This window comes from Podarcis muralis, chromosome 7, assembly GCF_964188315.1.
Source record: "Podarcis muralis chromosome 7, rPodMur119.hap1.1, whole genome shotgun sequence".
NCBI lineage: Eukaryota > Metazoa > Chordata > Lepidosauria > Squamata > Lacertidae > Podarcis > Podarcis muralis.
Window position 1 is genome coordinate 67194434 of NC_135661.1, and position 16683 is coordinate 67211116.

The 16683-nt window shown below is 47.3% G+C and overlaps 1 protein-coding gene across 2 annotated transcripts in view; it reads left to right on the plus strand.

The window, feature by feature from the left end:
• The first annotated feature begins 11730 nt into the window (after positions 1–11730).
• Positions 11731–16683, plus strand: part of WASF2 (WASP family member 2) — a 44387-nt gene continuing 39434 nt past the window's right edge. The window contains exons 1-2 of one of the 2 annotated variants that reach the window (XM_077932000.1): positions 11731–11839; positions 12689–12807. The gene's annotated coding sequence lies outside the window, so the exon portion shown is untranslated. The remainder of the gene's footprint in view (positions 11840–12688; positions 12808–16683) is intronic. The other variant, XM_028738686.2, reaches the window with a different exon arrangement.

Below are 16683 nucleotides of genomic sequence, written 5' to 3' on the forward strand. Positions count from 1 at the left end.
CATCATCACCCCATCACCAATTCCCTGGCTCAGAGCCTTCTTCCCTTGGGGGTTTCACAGCTGGTGCCTCCCTCTGCATCCAGCCAGTCCATGACAGTGCCCTCCAGATGTTTTGGACTATAGCTCCCATCCGACCCAGTCAGCATGATGGGAATTGTCATCCAGGGTGTCTGGAGGGGACCAGGGTGAAGAAGGCTGAATCTAACCCATAATTCAGGACTCGGGTGTTGTTAAGACTCCAACTCCCACCAATCCCAGTCAACATGGTCAATGGTCAGGTATGATGGGAGCTATCTAGCAACATTTGGAGAGGCACAGGTTCCCCGCCCCAGCACTAAATAAACAAAACTTGATATTCATTATTAGGTAGAAGGGCCATCTTTAAGTGTTTATGATACATTCCTGATTGTAGTAAGATCCTTTTGCTGAAAGACAGGCTAAAAACCTTTTAAATTAAATGTGCAGTAAATTAAATAAATAATTACAGGAATGTGTGTTTTATAGTGTACATGGGTACCTAGATCAAAATTGCCCTACAGGTGTTCATTTAATTCAGAGTCCAATTAAAATGTGCCCATCCCAATTATCACTGTGCAATGCGATCCTATCCACGTTTATTTGGAGGCAAATCCCATATAGTTCAACGGGAATTTCCTCCAGGTAAGTGGATATGATTGCGTCTTTTAGCTGATGGGTAATCTACCAATATAAACCAACCTAAGCTTGCTGTCCTGCTGATTTATTTAGATGTATGGCTCTGCTAAGGATCAGGGGAGGCAAAGATCGGAGCCGCTACATAAACACTGTTGTGTGTGTTGAAGCAGCAAAAGCTAAATCGTTATTTGGTGACCTTTCCATGACTTTAGTTTCTCCACCACTACTTCTGCTGTGAAATTAACGGGGGAAGCGGGGGGTGGGGGGGAGAATGCGCTTTAACAAAACAATTGCTCTTGGCATAATACCCAAGAGGTATTATATCGTCCCAAAAGGATTATAAAGGTGGAGCAAGATGGGGTGCAAAATGCTGGTTTTCTGCCAGAAATGGAAACCCATATCCACTTCCTCCGCTTCTCCCTAAGTATTTGGTTCTTGAATCTTTTAGAATGCCACATTGTCACATCACTTGGGAGGAACAGACGACTTAATGGTGTCCACATTATAGCATTATAGGTTTGTGGGGGCCAGACCACTACCACCCCCAAATTCAGAAATCCCTGACCATTGACCTTAGTGGCTGGGGCTGATGGGAGCTGGGGTCCAATAACGTTTTGCCTTTTTAGTTTAGGGAAAGGTGAGTAAGAGAGGACATGAGAGAGGTGTATAAAACTAGACATGGCCTGGAGAAAGTGCATAGAGATTTTTATTCTTCTTCTTCTCCTCCCATAGCACTATAACTAGTGGACATTCAATGAAGCTGAATGTTGGAAGATTCGGGGCAGATAAAAGAAAGGATCTCTTCACACATAATTAAGCGATGGAAGTCACTCCCGCAGGATGCAGTAATGCCCACCAAATTGCATGGCTTTCAAAGAGGATTAGACAAATTCATGGAGGATAAGCCTATTGATGGCTACTAGCCATGATGGCTATGCTCTGCCTGCCCAGTCGGAGGCAGTAATGCTTGTGAATACCAGTTGCTGGAAACCACAGGAGGGGAAAGAGGAGGTCTTGTGCTTGGCTCCCGCTTGCATCTGGTTGGCCACCGAGAGAACAGAATGGGGCACTGGAGCACTGAGAGAACTAGATGGCGCATTGGCCTGATCCCGCTGGCTCTTCTTATGTCTCTCAACATCGGGAGAGGCACAGGTTTCCCAGCACTGCTCTAAAAAGTAAACTGCAGGCTCAGGAGTGGAGGAGTCCAGCCTATCCTAGGCACCCACAGCCAAGGAAGGTGCACGCCTGAAAGTTAATTCTTTATTGACAAAAGCATGCTCCTGCAGTGCTCCAGATATGCACACGTACACTCTTCTAAAGGTAAAGGAACCCCTGACCGTTAGGTCCAGTCGTGGACTACTCTGGGGTTGCGGCGCTCATCTTGCTATACTGGCCGAGGGAGCTGGCGTACAGCTTCCGGGTCATGTGGCCAGCATGACTAAGCCACTTCTGGCGAACCTAAGCAGCGCACGGAAACGCCATTTACCTTCCCGCCAGAGCGGTACCTATTTATCTACTTGCACTTTGACGTGCTTTCGAACTGGTAGGTGGGCAGGAGCAGGGACCGAGCAACGGGAGCTCACCCTGTTGTGGGGATTTGAACCGCCAACCTTCTGATCGGCAAGCCTTAGGTGCTGTGGTTTAGGCCACACACATGTGCTTTAAATGCATGGTGTCTACCCAGCCTCTCACCCCCTTCAGGTAAATAAGAGGTAGTATCACAGGTAGTATCACATTTGAAGTGTTGACTCCCTGCTTGTGGAATGATTCCCTAGTAAGGCTTGCCTGCCACCATTGTTACGTATCTTTAGCTGCCTTTTTCATCCGGCCTTTGACTTTTACCTATCTATGGCCTTCGCATGAGTGGGATGTTTATATATATATATATATATATATATATATATATATATATATGGAATTGTCTTTTAGATACTTTTTTAAATGCTGGTTTAAATGTATGCCTTTGTGTGTTTGCTTTTGCTTAGAATATTTTAAGTTTGCTTTCAGCTGCTGTGACAAAAGCAATTTAATAAATAATGGTAATCCGTGCATAAGAGGGAGGAATTAACAGGCTTGGGGGAAGTCTCAAGGTTTGCAAACCTGCAAAGCTAAATTAGCACATATGAACCCTAAAGAGAGCAGGGCAACCGTGAAAGAGCCATACATGGAATGAGTGTGGTCAGTGGCCGTGGGTGGAGGGCTGACGGTTGAGGCTGGGGGAGGGGGCAACTTTTTTCAGCCCAAGGGCCACATTCTCTCAGGCAGCCTTTCAGGGCGCTTGCCAGTGGTGGTGGGTAGATAGGGAAATGTGGGTGGAGCAAGGAATGTAAATGTTACCTTTGTAGAGAAGACTAGTTTCTCCAAACACCCCTCTCTATCCTCTCTGCGATCAAGCACACTGAGTCGACGAAATCCAGCATCGCATGAGTTCTGCGAGTACGGCTTTCTCTCGATAGAAGTGCAGAGTGTTTGAAGACCGGGACGTTCACAGGGAAACCAAAATGCTTGTTTACAAAGCTATTGTACTACCAACCATACTGTACATTTGTGAAACACGGACCACTTATAAAGGCGATCTCAAACTCCTCGAAAGATTCCATCAACAGTGTCTCCGAAAAATTTTACACATCACTTGGGAAGACAGGCGAACTAATATCAGTGTACTGGAAGAAGCAAAGATCACCAGTGTTGAAGCAATGATTCTTCAACCTCGACTTCGTTGGACTGGTCATGTTGTGTGGATGCCTGATTATCATCTTCCAAAGCAACTACTCTATTCCGAACTTAAAAATGGAAAGCGTAATGCTGGTGGTCAACAAGAGGTGTAAAGACTGTCTCAAGGCAAATCTTAAACTGGGAAACATTGGCCTGCGACCACTCCAGTTGGAGAACAGTCTTTACCAAAGGTGTCATGGGCTTTGAAGACACTCAAACTCAGGACGCAAGGGAGAAACATGCTAAGAGGAAGGCACGCTTGGCAAATCCACACCGTGATCAACTCCCACCCGGAAACCAATGTCTCCACTGTGGAAGGATGTGTGGATCCATAATTGGCCTCCACAGTTACTTACGGACTCATTGTTAAAACCGTGCTTATGGAAGACAAACTTACTCGGCTACAAGTGATCTCCAAAGAAGAAAGAGAAGAAGAAGTAACGTCGACTATTCGCTACTAGGGGTGGGAAGATCTGTCCATTCTGATTCTCTCAAGTTTCTGACTTTTCCCATCTTAAATTCACTTCTGAAATACTTTGCTTTTTTTTTCTTTTTTAAAAAATACTCTCATGAAAATTCATCAGGATCTTAGTATGCCTTTCTCCTAATAAACACATTTTTAAAAATGCAGTTTTGACTACGGCACACATTTTTGCAAGCAATTGCCCCTAATATAAAGCATTTGTGTGTGCTATTTTCAATGTTGTTTGCATTTTTATGCATACTTTCATTTTCACTAAGGTCGTTTGCCTGAAGAACTGCTTTGCAAAATTCAGAGATGCTTAAGTTTTGAAAATCATTTTGTTTCGGTTCTCGCATTGTTTTGGAAAGCGCAAATTAGCCAGTTTCACCTTTAAATGAGGACCAGTTGAATTTCTTCCCTCACCTTTAGCTACCGTAGAATATTTCTTTCAAGGCTACCATTTGTGGTGTGTGTGTGGATGTGACAGGGGAGGGGATCCCGTGGGCTCTAGGGAGAGCCTCTGTGGGCACATGTTAATGACCCTTAGTGGTCCTGCATCTTTCAATTGCAATGTGTATTACTCCACGGGCTTCAAAGTATAGTGATGAAGCTGCTGTGTTTGGGGCCCTCCCATCCATTCTGCAGCCTGGGTTCCTGGGCTCTTGCCCCCAAGTCGTGCCCTGGTGGCACCCCTGGGAGTGGGGAGGCAACTTTGGAAAGGGAAGACTTGCTAAAAATCATTTAGGGATCTAAGTCTTTTATGCTGAAATTAGCGGCAATTGGTGCCCAAATCAGAATGTACAAAAATAGAAATGATGTCATCAAAGTGTGCATATTTGTAGAGGAGAGGGGGTCAATTGTGTGAGTAGCAGGTGATTGGAACCCTTCGAGATTGCTAAGGTGCAGAGTATTACATGTGGCTTTTTAATCTTTCCCAAAGTTGATTCAAGCATCTACACCTGCAGTTTGTCTCTTGAAAACACCTGTGTTCCAGCTCTTTAGCGACCCACGTCTCCTAATCTCAGATCAGATTCTTGGTGAGGCTGACATACTAAATGCAGCATAAAGACTCCTTCTCTCAGCTGCAGGCTTGAGCAAACTTATTTGCTGAGGAAAACAACTGTGTGCTGGGGGAGAGGGCGGCCCTGATTACGTGAGGGCTGTTTGTTCCCCATGCTTTTGTGAATGTGGGATTGCGTGTGACACCTGCTTGTGTGTTTCCAAGATGCTCTGGTTTTTTTAGAAAAGTCAGCAAGCTTCTGGTCTTCATGAAGCTGAAGGTTTGTTTGAAAATATTCAGGGGTGTGTGTGTGTGTGTGTGTGTGTACACACCCACACCCTTTATTCCTAGGCATTGTTACCTCTATGGCTTGCAGAACTAGCACTCCTTTTTCCCTCCTGACCTCTACTGCCACTTCGTTGTTTACTGTAAGAAATTCAAAACCCTTTGAAAATTCAGACCCAACTAACCCATCTAATTATGTTTGACAGATACAGGCGAGAACCATTTCTTGTTAGGGTTCCCTTCCTGCCCCCCCACAATGGAAGAACTTGCATAAGCGCACCCCACCCTGTTATGCCCCACCCACATTATGCCCACTTCCGGTTCCAAAATGGTGGCCAGCTGTACTTTATGGGTTTTAGCCATACTTGCAAGTTTTAACACATACAGATGAGACATATCAAAGCAAGTGATATAATAACGGTATGAGTTTGTGCGGGGGGGGGGGGGAGGGAGGCTGCATGTCAAGACCCTTCTAACCCCTGGATCCAGAAAGTGTGAAATTGTAAGTCAGGCTAGATTCCTGGTGATGTGATCGCCTGGGCGATGGGCCATTAAGGAAACAAAGGGAAAGGGCTCTGTGTGAGACAGCAAACTTGTGGATGGCTAGAAGGACAAAGCCAGAATTGACATCAGAGTGATGTGAGTTAGAAGAAAAGCAGCAAATTGGAGAGTCCATTTGAATAAAAGGATGCAACTATGGGGGAAGAAAGACCCTTTTGGGGTGCTGTGAACCCCTTCGTAGTAAATAAGCCATATATCACAAAGACACCATAGTCTCCACTGTGCCTCATTCCAGAAGGAAACACGAATCCTGGGTAAGTGCCTGGAATCTCACACCGCTCAGAGATTGGGGTGGTGTGCAACAATAATGATGTCACCTGTATCATGAGGCACTGGTGAGGCATATGTGCCATTTCCCCAGTTAATAACATTTGGAAGAATCCAAGGGGAATCTCAGGCTTGGGGAGACCAAATGTAATCCTCCAAGTCTCTTTAACTGGACCTCAAGGCTCTTCCAAGTCTGCACCTCCTCTCAGGCCCTGCTTTGCATCTCCCTTGAGTGTTTTGGGCTGGCTGCAATGTGTCCTTGAATTCTGGTAATGCCTCTTGCTTGCTGGGATGGAGAACGGAGAGTGGGGTGTGAGTGTGTACAGAAGCTAGCCTTCTAGACAAAGGCAAAACTCGCATTCATTGCTGCACCTGCTTTGCTTCTGGCCCTGGCCACCACTGACATGTGGCCCACAGAAAATTGCACAGAAGAGAATGTGGTCCCCTGGCAGAAAAGGCTTTCCCACTCTGGCTTAAATGTAGTGCGCACACACAAACATGGTTAAAACAATGCAATAATCATCCAACCAGTAGAAAATAAAAAAGTTGAGTAGAACATTAAGAAAGAAATGTAAATGAGAAAGGATGGGTCTCAAATTTATTTAAGCAGGATAAAGAGGCCTGGTGAACATGGAACATTTTCACCCATCTCTTTTACCGTATTTTTCCATCTATAAGACGCCCCCTATTTTTGGGGACTCCGATTTGGGGACTCCCCACTCTGCACTATTCGTGTATAAGACGAGGCCAGATTTTGAACATAATTTTAAAGTAAAAAAAAATAGTCTCATACATGGGAAAGTATGGTAATTTTTTTTTAAGTACAGTGGTACCTCTAGATATGAACGGGATCCGTTCCGGAGCCCCATTCGCATCTAGAAGCAAACGTAACTAGCGACGGCACGTAGGTGCACACGTGCGTCGCTTTTCGTCGCTTCTGCGCATGTGTGTGAAGTCATTTTGAGCGTCTGCGCATGTGCAAGCGGAGAAACCTACGTTACTTCCGAGTTGGCGCAGAGCACAACTCGAACGTGCCCAACTCGAAGCATATTCAACCCGAGGTATGACTGTATTCAGTTATGCTTTTTAATTGGCTTGTTTTATTGTAATATAATAATAATAATAATTTATTATTTATACCCCGCCCATCTGGCTGGGTTTCCCCAGCCACTCTGGGCGGCTTCCAACTGAATATTAAAAACAGTACAGCATCAAACATTAAAAACTTCCCTAAAGAGGGCTGCCTTCAGATGACTTCTAAAAGTAAAATAGTTGTTTATTGCTTTGACATCTGCTGGGAGGGCGTTCCACAGGGCAGGAGCCACTACCGAGAAGGCCCTCTGCCTGGTTCCCTGTAACCTTACTTCTCGCAATGAGGGAACCGCCAGAAGGCCCTCGGCGCTGGATCTCAGTGTCCGGGCTGAACGATGGGGGTGGAGACGCTCCTTCAGATATACTGGACCGAGGCCGTTTAGGGCTTTAAAGGTCAGCACCAACACTTTGAATTGTGCTCGGAAACGTACTGGGAGCCAATGCAGATCTCTCAGAACTGGTGTTATGTGGTCCCAGCGGCCACTCCCAGTCACCAGTCTAGCGGCCGCATTCTGGATTAATTGCAGTTTCCGGGTCACCTTCAAAGGTAGCCCCACGTAGAGCGCGTTGCAGTAGTCCAAGCGGGAGATAACTAGAGCATGCACCACTCTGGCAAGACAGTCTGCGGGCAGGTAGGGTCTTAGCCTGCGTACCAGGTGGAGCTGGTAGACAGCTGCCCTGGACACAGAATTAACCTGTGCCTCCATGGACAGCTGTGAGTCCAAAATGACTCCCAGGCTGCGCACCTGGTCCTTCAGGGGCACAGTTACCCCATTCAGGACCAGGGAATCCCCCACACCTGCCCGCCCCCTGTCCCCCAAAAACAGTACTTCTGTCTTGTCAGGATTCAGCCTCAATCTGTTAGCCGCCATCCATCCTCCAACCGCCTCCAGGCACTCACACAGGACCTTCACCGCCTTCACTGGTTCTGATTTAAAGGAGAGGTAGAGCTGGGTGTCATCTGCATACTGATGAACACCCAGCCCAAACCCCCTGATGATCTCTCCCAGCGGCTTCATATAGATATTAAAAAGCATGGGGGAGAGGACGGAACCCTGAGGCACCCCACAAGTGAGAGCCCAGGGGTCTGAACACTCATCCCCCACCACCACTTTCTGGACACGGCCCAGGAGAAAGGAGCGGAACCACCGCATAACAGTGCCCCCAGCTCCCAGCCCCTCTAGACGGTCCAGAAGGATGTTATGGTCGATGGTGTCAAAGGCCGCTGAGAGATCCAGCAGAACTAGGAAACAGCTCTCACCTTTGTCCCTAGCCCGCCGGAGATCATCAACCAGCGCGACCAAGGCAGTTTCAGTCCCATGGTGAGGCCTGAATCCCGATTGGAAGGGATCCAAATGGTCCGCATCCTCCAGGCGTGCTTGGAGTTGTCTGGCAACCACCCGCTCAATCACCTTGCCCAAGAATGGTAAATTTGAGACTGGGCGATAGTTGGCCAAATTGGCTGGGTCTAAAGATGTTTTTTTAAGAAGCGGTTTAATGACCGCCTCTTTCAGCGGGTCTGGGAAGGCTCCCTCATAGAGGGAAGCATTCACCACCCCGCAGAGCCCATCGCCCAGCCCTTCCCGGCTCGCTTTTATCAGCCAGGATGGGCAAGGATCCAGGAGACAGGTGGTCGGTTTCACTTGTCCAAGCAGCCTGTCCACATCCTCGGAGGTAACAGATTGGAATTGATCCCATGTAACAGGACCAGACAGAACTCTAGCACTCTCCCACCCTGGCCCTGCTCCCACGGTGGAGTCTACCTCCTTCTGAATCTGAGCGACTTTATCTGCAAAAAACTTTGCAAAAGCATTGCAGGAGATCTTGGGGTCCCTACCAGGCCCCGGTGGTGCAGGTGGTTCCGATAGATTGCGAACTACCTGAAAAAGTCTCCTGCTGCTGTTTTCTGCAGATGCAATGGAGGCGGTGAAGAAGGCCCTCTTCGCCGTTGCCATTGCCACTTGGTAGGCTCGACGTTGAGCTCTAGCCCGTGTCCGGTCTGATTCAGAATGAGTTTTCCGCCACCGGCGCTCTAGCCGTCTCAACGATTGTTTCATCACCCTCAGCTCCGGGGAAAACCACGGGGCTGTCCGGGCTCCATGCAATCGGAGAGGGCGCTTCGGAGCCAGACAGTCAATAGCCCTGGTTAACTCCGCATTCCAGCGTGCCACCAGGGAATCAGCTGAAAGGCCATCAACTTGGGATAAAACATCCCCTACCACTCTCTGGAAACCAATTGGATCCATTAAGTGGCGGGGGCGGACCATCCGAATCGGTCCCACCTCCCTGCAGAGGGGAAGGGTCGCGGAGAAGTCCAGTTGCACCAGGAAGTGATCTGACCATGGCACTTCTTTTGTTTCGCTTTTAGATAATGTCAGATCACCAACATCTTCCTATATCTTCCTATACAGTGTATACATTAAAACACAGTGTTGCAATGCTCTGCAGTTCACACGGCCACCAACAGAGGTTTATCATGGTGGCCAGGGTGGGGGCAGAGAGGCCCTTCAGGCAGTTTTAGCAAGTTGTGTGAAGTGTCTCACCCCTCCTTTAAAGGGTTGAGGGACTTCGGACAGGAGGGGCTTGGGTTGAGCTTTGGGGGATAGGTGAGGTGTAAAGGGAAGGAGGAGGGGCTGGTCAAGTGTGGGGAAAGAGGAATGGGGTACGTGGAGTTGATGCCTGGGCAGTAGCCACTAGTATTTTAAATATGTGTGTTTTAATGTTTTGATGGAATTGTTTCTTGTGTGTTTTAATTCTGTATAGATTTTATTATTTATCTATATTGATCTATATATTTAGTAAAAGTTAAACACCGCTTGATTGTAGAAACCTCAAAGAGGTTTACAAAAAGATAAAACAGTAAAAATCAAGAAAAATGCACTGCCCTACCTATTTTAAAGGGACGCGGGTGGCGCTGTGGGTAAAAGCCTCAGCGCCTAGGGCTTGCCGATCGAAAGGTCGGTGGTTCGAATCCCCGTGGCGGGGTGCGCTCCCGTTGCTCGGTCCCAGCGCCTGCCAACCTAGCAGTTCAAAAGCACTCCTGGGTGCAAGTAGATAAATAGGGACCGCTTACTAGCGGGAAGGTAAACGGCGTTTCCGTGTGCGGCTCTGGCTCGCCAGAGCAGTGATGTCACGCTGGCCACGTGACCCGGAAGTGTCTCCGGACAGCGCTGGCCCCCGGCCTCTTAAGTGAGATGGGCGCACAACCCTAGAGTCTGTCAAGACTGGCCCGTACGGGCAGGGGTACCTTTACCTTTACCTATTTTAAAAGATACAAAATACTAAAAAAAGGAAAAAAGATTGAAATTAACTCGGCTTTCTAAGCATCTGGGTAGGCTTGCCCAAACAGGAATGTCTTTAACAGGCTCCGAAGAGAGTACAGTGGTACCTCGGGTTACATACGCTTCAGGTTACAGTCTCCGCTAACCCAGAAATAGTACCTCGGGTTAAGAACTTTGCTTCAGGATGAGAACAGAAATCGTGCTTCGGCAGAGCGGCAGACCCCATTAGCTAAAGTGGTGCTTCAGGTTAAGAACAATTTCAGGTTAAGAACGGACCTCCGGAACGAATTAAGTACTTAACCCGAGGTACCAATGTACAGGGAAGGCACCTCCTGCTTGATCTCCAAAGGCTGGGAGTTCCAAAGTGCAGGCTCTGCCATGCTAGACGATGGAGTACTTACAGAGGCAGCGGACTGATTTTTATGCTTGGAAACGAAATCAATCAATCAACATCTGCAGACAGGGTATCAAGGAGCCATCAGAGAGAGAGAGACCACAACTGGGTCGGGAGAGGAGGGTGGAGAGAGAAATAGCAAACGGAAGCAGGGTTTTTTAAAATAAAAAATAAGGTTAGTGTTTAGAGTAGCCAGATGCAAACCAGGGTTCGGCTCCTCAAGCAGCTCTTTGCAATTCTACATAACTTTAAAAGTTCCAGGAGCCTTGCGCCTTTTTGGACCTGGCCACCCTATTTTGTGCTTCATGAATGGAGAGGCCGCCGGCAGAGGCGTCTGAAAGTACGTGGGTCACATACAGGTAGGATCCTCCCCCAGAAGGACTGGATTGACCGCAGGTTCCACTGAAAGAGAAGTCCCGAGCGAGCGCCACCCCGGCTCTCGCCGCTCCCTTCCGTCTCCGGAGTCTCAAAAAGCAACCCGCCCCTTTCCCCTTCTTGCAGTAATACCCCTAACGCGCCAGGGGGCGCCCTCCTTTTAACCCCGAAGAGCACAGCACTGGTCGGCCCCGCCCGGGCGAACGAACGAGAGGCCGGGCGATACCACGAGGAGGTCTGAAAACTCTGACGCGGATTTATCAACAAAGAAATAACTTCTATTTAAAAGCAAAACAGCAACCGATAACAAGCTGTAACCTTCCCTTCTCAATCCATTGGCATTCGCTCCTAAACGTGCTTCACCCCCCGACCTACCACTTTAACGCTCCCCCTACCCACCTCGGCATTATGGTACGCCCCGCGTTGTTCCCTTATTAAAAAAAAAATCAAAGAGGAGGCTCGGTTTGGGTGTGGTCATTTAAGAAATCTGGGTGGGTACGCAAATCGCGGAAGGTTATCAAGTGACTGACAGCACGGCCCGGCCAATGGCGCTGGGGCGGCAAGACACGGGCCGGCCAATGGGGGCGCGGACCGGCGGCGGAGCAGGCGGGGCCGCCTTCAGTCAGCGCAGGCTGGGGCGGGGCGGGGCGGGGCGGGGGAGAGGAAAAGCTGTGGAATGGCGGCCGGCCGGGACAGGCCGCTTCGGTGCTGAGGAGTTCGGAGGGAGGCGCGGAGAAGGCGGCCGTGGGCGGGTAAGCCTCGCTCCGTGGCGGCGGGAGGGCGAGGCGTTGCCCTTTTCCGGGTGTCCGCTGGAGGGCATGGGCAGGAGCGGTTATTATGGGATGGGGCAGTTTTTTTGCCTTCGCCCTGTGGGAAGAGGCTGACACGGGAGAGACCGAGGAGCGATAGGAGGGTCGTGGCGCGGGCGGGGCCTTCGGGCTTTCTGAACAGGAAGGTGTTGGGCAAAGGTGGGTGGGGGATCCGCGGCCCTCCAGGTGCTGCCGGTCTACAACTCCCAGCATCCCTTAGCCTCGGCTGCGCTTGCTGGGGCTGATGGGAGTTGTAGTTCAACTTCATAGAGGGCCGCAGGGTCCTCAGCACCTGGTGCAGGAAGCGGGCTGGGATGGCTGCTACCTCTACCCTTGGTGTGTGTCTCGTCCCCTCTACCTTCTTCGTCAACGCCCTTCCTAGGCAGACCCATCTTTTCGTAGGGGAAGTTGTTTTCCCCTTCACTACGAGCCACTGGTGTAACTTCTACTGATCGAAGAGGTTTTTATTCATCCCTTCGGCCAAAAGAAAAGAGAGTTTAGGGGGTTCCCAGAGTGGGTTACGAATCGAAGGATTAAGAGGGAAGAGGAAATAAGGAAATGTTTGAAAGTTTAGTTGGGTTCTGCTTTTAATAAGGACTGCATCACCCACCGGTGGGGTGGGGTGACAGAGTTCCTTTCGAAAATGAGAAACGTTGGTCTTGATTGTGTTGGTCTAAGATGGTTTTTGTACTACGGAGCGTACTAGATGGTATACACACATGCACGCTTCTAAACTGCAATAGCTTGCTGTCTTGATAAATTCTGAAGCAAAGCACTCTTTCTACCATGCAGTCTCGCACTGCTTTCTAGGCGGAGGAGTTGGAGGTACAGATAGTATCAAGCGGAGTACTTTGCTGCTGAAGCAAGAGATCGTTTTGTGAGAGGGCAATCCTGTATGTCCTTAAGCAAAAGTAAGTTCCATTGTAAGAACCAATGTGATGTAGTGGTTAGAGCAGCCTTTCTCAACCATGGGTCTCCAGATGTTGTTGGACTATAACTCCCATCATTCCTGACCACTGGGCCTGCTAGCTGGGAATGATAGGAGTTGTAGTCCAACAACACCTGAGGACCCAAGGTTGAGAAAGTCTGGATTAGAGTGTCAAACTGTGACTGAGGTCCAAATCCTCATTCAGTCAGGATGCTCACTGAGTAATCCTGTCCCTGTTGCTATCTCTTAGCTTCACCTACCTGATACTAGGAATGTTGTCAAAGTAAAAAGGGAGAGAAATCATATATCCTGAGCTTCTTAAAGGAAGGGTGGGATAAAAATGAAATAAATCACAATATAACAATAATAGTTGTGCCCAGTACATTCCTGATCAATGTGTTTTGGATTGCAGCCTGAATTTATTGTCACCTGCCCAATGTAACATAGTAAAGCATTTTGCTTCTGTAATGTACATCAATGGCCTTGGCCCAGTATACCTGAAGGAGCGTCTCTACCCCCATCGTTCAGCCCGGACACTGAGGTCCAGCTCCGAGGGCCTTCTGGAGGTTCCCTCACTGCAGTGAGGTTACAGGGAACCAGGCACAGGGCCTTCTCAGTAGTGGCACCCGCCCTGTGGAGCGCCCTCCCATCAGATGTCAAATAAATAAACAACTATCCGACTTTTAGAAGACATCTGAAGGCAGCCCTGTTTAGGGAAGTTTTTAATGTTTGAAGTTTTATTCTGTTTTTAATGTTCTGTTGAAAGCCGCCCAGAGTGGCTGGGGAAACCCAGCCAGATGGGCGGGGTAGAGATTAATAATAATAATAATAATAATAATAATTACACTACCACCCATACAGGGCAGATGTAGGAAACTTTTGTCCTGCCAAAGGTTGCTGAACTACAGCTCCCCATCATCCTTGGCCATTGTCCATGTTTCCTGGGTATGATGGGAGTTACAGTTCAACATCTGCAGGGCTGAAGGATGCCTACACACCTAGTATAGGAAATGCTGTTATATTAAAATGTAAAGTTGCTTTTTAACTGCACTTGGGGCATACTGAGTTGGCAGTGCAAACAATACAAAAGGGGAAAGTTCTGCAGCTGCAGAAAATTATTGCTCTCTTGAGAGCATAGATATGAATGTACCCATTTGTGTGCTCCGCACCACAGCCCTTTTAGCTTATGGCAGGTTCTTGGGTTTGCCCTAAAGCAATGCATGTCCTTCTCCATCTCTTTCCACTTATCTGATAAGCTTGTTTTGGGATTGGATTTCCTATCATTCTTCCTTAGGGGTTCATCAGTTGCAAGTGATGGGGGAAACCGTTTATGAGTGAGGTGTTACAGTTAAATGTGTTGTGTGATAGGAAGGATGTGGGTACTCTGGGACTGGAAGAAGGTCAGTGTGTTTTTGTGTTTATGATGGTGGAAGGTAGGACAACTGATATACTGTAGGTGGCACAGCTAGGTAAAGACAATAAGAACAGGAAAGGGAATCCAGGAGGAATAACTTTGAATGCGGGTGGGACAGGCTTCTGACCATATTGAATGTGAGGGTGTTGGTGCAAGAGACAAAGTATGAAGCAAGTCTGCAAAGAGATGGAGACTGTCTTAGTCATTAAAAGCAAAAATAGCTGTGTTGGTCTGTAAGGCGGGGGGGTGGGGACCAAATGCAAAAGCTAAAGTTGGGCAAATCCTTTTTTTAAGACCAATACTTTTGGTTAGTCCCAATAAAGGTATTGCCCAGCTGTGGATTTTGTCATTTCAATTGTAGGACTCTTGGTAGGAGCATGGTAGATTAGGGAGTCTTTGTGGTTTATGTGGGGGAGGAGCCTAAATTGGGCCCTAGGATTAAGAAGTCCTGGGTTTTAAAGCTATAAAGTGTATGACAAATGCTGTAGGCATGGCTGGAGGTCTTGGGGTAGTGATCTATGTATTTGTGACCTTAAAGTGTCAGTGCGACATGGACAATGATACCTTTGAGAAAGGTGATCATCCTGTAATAAGAATGGTATCCATACTCCTTATTTTAATTTCAGATTTATGCTCTATTATAAAGGCAGTGGCTGGGCAGAGATAGAGGAATGTTTGCTTTGGGAGGCTCTTGGATTGTGAAATCCAGGGATACATTGAAAAGTGCACCTGCACTCAGTTGGAGTTGTCCAGATACAAATCCAGATACAAGACTGGATTTTTATAACATTGTCACCAGCATTGGGGCAATTGTGGTACTCAGTAGCAAGTAATGAGACTCTATGCATCTGCATCTACAAGTTTAGACTTTGGAAAGGGAAGGAAGTTGTGTGCCTGCAGTCTCTCTTGTTGTCCTCAACTTTCGCCAAGGAGGTCAGAGCAGTACACATACAGTTTCCTCCATTTCATTCACACAGCAACCCTCTGATGTAGGATAGGCTGAGGAATTTGTGACAGGCCCAAGGTTGTACAGTGAGCAGTGTGAGTGAGGATTTGAACTTGTTTCTCCTGATCCGAGTTCCATGCTTTGGCCATTACGCTGGCAATGGCATGCTACAGTAGGGGTGCCAGTTCTGGAATGCAGGAATGTTTCCTTTATATGATGAAAGAATTTGTTCCTTTAAGGCCACCTGAAGATCTCTTTAAGAAACATAACAGGCCTTATTTCTCAAGGAAACCTGGTGGATGTTATGATCGGCTTGCTCCTGAACAAACCAACAAAGTTTATTAGCATTTTTGTTTATGCGGTATCATTTTCTGTATGTACATTGATGGAATTTGTCTCCATGAAACTTGCTTTGCTTGTGAAAATCTCACCCTTTTTGTTGGCACACGCAGCCAGTTGCCCTTACTTGTAAAATCTATTATGGGTGGAATTGTTCTGGAATTTACTTGCATAGTAACTTTTTAAAATGCGTATCAGTTTTCACTGGTGTGCAGTATTGGCTGTGAAACAATTGTCTGCTACTTATTAATTGCCCTTCACAGGGAGCTGCATTTTGCGTGCTTTTCTATATAAAAATATGGAGATATATTGAATGCTCAGCTAATGTTTGCCTATGTATGTAAGTAGAACAGTGCATAGCATAAGATTGCTTCCTTTTGCCATCAATACTAATATTAGAAATGTCTGAACTCCTTAATTGCCCTAGTACTTTACTGTAAATATCACTGGCAGCATTGCACCAGAACTGTCCTTGTTTTTAAGTTACCCCAAGATTCTTTGTTTACATGGCATTAATATCCTTTTTCCTTTTTTCTGTTTGTGTTATTTTATTTCTTAATGAGAGCCTTTTATAGAATCGTTCAATATAAATTTCCCAAGGACTGTGCAACATAAAACCACAACAATCCAAGAACAAAAAAATAGTGGTACCTCGGGTTACAGACGCTTCATGTTAAGTGTTTGCGGGTTGCGCACCGTGCCGAACCCGGAAGTACCGGAACGGGTTACTTCCGGGTTTCGGTGCATGTGCAGAATTGCCAAATCATGCTTTGCACATGCGCAGAAGCGCCAAATCATGACCCGCGTGTGCGCAGACGCGGTGCTGCGGGTTGCGAATGTGCCTCCCACACTGATCACATTCGCAAGCTGAGGTTCCACTGTACAGTTTAAACACACACACATAAATCAAAGCTAATAAATAAAATAGAAGTTTATGCGTTGCTACCCATTTGGAATACATGACTGAGCCATTCAAAAATAAATCCCATTTGCCCACAAACATACCTTCCACAAACAGAAAAATAGGATTTCTCATGGTTCCCTCTTAAAGAAGGAAAAGAACTGGGGAACAGCTGGCCAGTGTCTGCATAGCATATCTGTGGAAATGAGTCATCTACAGACCAAATGGTCTCATACTAGTTTTATTAGAAATTCTATTT